The sequence below is a fragment of the Pipistrellus hanaki genome (genome assembly GCF_964339955.1).
Source record: "Pipistrellus hanaki genome assembly, chromosome: 11".
Classification (NCBI taxonomy): Eukaryota; Metazoa; Chordata; class Mammalia; order Chiroptera; family Vespertilionidae; genus Pipistrellus; species Pipistrellus hanaki.
In genome coordinates, this window is record NC_140513.1 from 28495975 (window position 1) to 28498916 (window position 2942).

The following is a 2942-nucleotide window of genomic DNA, read 5'->3' on the forward strand; positions in this document are numbered from 1 at the left end:
TGAATCGGGACCTAGTTTCGGCCTGGCCCCGTGGCATGGATTTGAGACTTGGCAAGCTGCATCATTCTTTCCTTGCCACAGGAGGGGCTGAGAATAGCATTTGGTGACTGATGGTCATTTCGGAATTGCTTAATTATGTTTCTAGCTTTAGATGAAACCATGAAAACTTGAGCTTAGTGAGAAAACCCTTCACTGATCTGGTGACGTTGCAAAATCTGTTCTTGGCATCTTGGAAAGCCCAATGCAAAAAGATAGAAGCCAGACCAGTGTACCCATTTATAAGATTTAATAAAGCTTAAACCTTAGAGTGAAAGAGCCCCAACAAAATGACTTCTTTGGGGGAAATGCCATCACAGGCATCCAGACAAGCTGGTCTGTGTTTTCTCTGACAGGTGTCCCCGAGCCCCCACACACTGGAGCCTTCCTTCTTGTTGGGAATAAGCTCACCCATAATTCACACGGCCTGTCCTCCGAGAGTTCTCCCAAAGACAAAGACAGCCTCTCAAGCATGCCACGGTGTTTCCCAAAGTCCATTTCACAGTGGCGAGCCTGTTGGAAAGAAGCCAAGTATTGTTGAGAGAAAAGGCATTGTTTTCAAGAGCATCTCCCTCAGCATCACCGGGATGCTGCCGCCACCGCTGAACAGACTGACACGGGCTCCGGTTTCAGATCCCAGCACTGCTGCTTCCCAGCTGTGTGACCTTGGCCAAGGACTGTCACCCCTCCACAGCTCGGTTTCTTCATCAGCGGAAGAGACAGAAGAGTGGCACTCCCAAGGGCTGGTGTGTGAATTTGTGATACACGAGAGGTTAAGGTTCATCATGAATTGAGGTTGTTATTCTGACACCGGAAAGAATGGGGAGAAAGATGTTTAAATGTTGATTCAAAAGGACAGTCCATTATGCTTCAAGGTATTGTTGATACAGTTCATAGAACATTTTATAAAAACGTATAGTTATTAAATTCGAGAGATGACATCATCAACCCTGTGCAGTTGCCTTTTATGAACTACTGAGTTACCCATCCACTAACAAGTACCCGTTTTCACATAAAGTATTGTTTGTTTGTTTGTTTGTTTGTTTTTATCAAAAGTGTATGAGGATATCCATAGTTGTGAATTTGGAAAATGTATGTGCTCTTAAGAATTTTAGAGCTGGAATGTGGTCCAATTTTATAGATGAGGAAGAGCCTGAAGTTGGCAATATTGAGGGACTTGTTCAAGGTCACAATGCTATTGATTAGCATTTCGAATGAGCTCCCAAGCCAGTGTTTTTGCCACGTCATCCCAGCTTCCACGCTGCAGTACTTTTTTTGTTGCTGTTCTCCTCCTCTTTCATTCTTATAACCACATTACTGTTTGTAAGAATGAAAGAGGAGAACAACCCAGAATCAATTTGCTCTTTTTGAAAAAAACAAAGAAGCCCACCTTGTCAGGTGGACGGTTGTACCCGGCCCTCCCCATCCTGGCTCATGGCCAGCGCGCGGCGGAAAGCCGATCCTCGGGGAGCACTCAGGCCTGCGGGGCCGGCGGGAGGTGAGGGAACACCGCAGTCGGCCAACGCGTGGGAAGGCCTGCTTGTGATTACCGGAAAACTCGGGGGAACTGATGGGTTTGGGAAACATTTTTGTAGGGTTTTGCTAACAGAAAAAAAAAGAAAGGGAATCTGGTATATGTTAATTGACAGATTATTCCAGAGGAGTGTTCAAAAACGTAAAATATAAATTGGCAAATTCAAGAATGTCTGAAACAGGAACTTTGCTGAGACATTCGTGTGCGCTGAGTGAAATGATGACATTTGCATTCAAGCCAAACTCCGGAGAGTTTCGAGTCAGAGTTCCCACCTCATTCCCACCCCATTCCCACCCCATTCTCATGCTCTCCCCTAACATGGGCTTCCCGAGACTGGGTTTGGGCTGCGGGGCTGCAGTGCTCCTGATCACATTGGTTAACTTTACCTGCACTTGTGCCATTCTCCACGTCACCAGGCAGCGTGCCCAGGAAGCTCCGAGGAGCCCTACTCTGCGCCCTGGGAGAACTCACGGCAAAATAAGGAAAGGCTGACCACGCCTGGAGCCAGGATTCCCAGATGTTTCCAAGAGCGGAAATGGTCACCCACATGCTTCGCAGAGGGGAGGAGTGGCTTCCCTTTGAGTGAAGGGGAAATATGAAAGCGACGCCCTCGGAGTAATCCTGCTGCTTGAAGTGGGGAGGGTTCACATGAAATCATGACAGCTGGGGGACCCCCTGTCTGCTTCGCCCAAGGCACGCCTTGGCCATGCCATGGTTTTGCAGACAGCTTGGCCCGGGATACAGCCCAGCTGTTCCAGCTGTGGGAGCCAGGCAAAGAGTGGGAAAATGCGGGAGGTCCATGAGGACATCAACTGCCTACTACAGCTGTCAGCTGGAAATGTCATGAGGAAAGTTCCCTAAAACGGTCCCCTTTTTTTTTTTTTTTTTTTTGCTCTGACTCTTCGCCAATAGTTGCCATTCCTATATTTTGGGAGTTGTGGCTATTTAACCATTATTTTATAACTTAGGGATGACAGCTGCCTTGGTGCCCCACCCATAACCTATGGGCACTCACAGGCAATGGCTTGGTTTCTTTACCATAGCCACCTGGGACCCTGTGGAGGGTCTGCTCTGACCACATTGACATGTTATGCTCTGGGTTGGAGGAGTTAACTGGTCCTATATCCAGTGACATGGGAACAAATAATCCAGATGGACATTCGAGCAAAATGTTCGGTGAATAAAGCTGACTATGTTCATGCATTATACTCCAGTAAATCCACTCCCAGATATAGCTGACAAATTGGTATGAAGTCAAATGAAAAAAGTCAGTCAGTTAAAACTTTGAAGACATCTCCAAAACATTTTAAACAAATATATATATACTGTATCTTTACCAAAACACATGTACTGGAAGGTACATAGCAACCAT

General features: G+C 46.6%; 1 long non-coding RNA gene across 1 annotated transcript; it reads right to left on the reverse strand.

The window, feature by feature from the left end:
* Window positions 1-264: 264 nt before the first annotated feature.
* Window positions 265-2037, reverse strand: LOC311629694. Its single transcript, XR_014796239.1, has 2 exons — window positions 1957-2037; window positions 265-840 (listed from the first exon to the last, which is right to left on the reverse strand). It is a non-coding gene; the product is annotated as an uncharacterized lncRNA (long non-coding RNA).
* Between the last annotated feature and the right edge of the window lie 905 nt (window positions 2038-2942).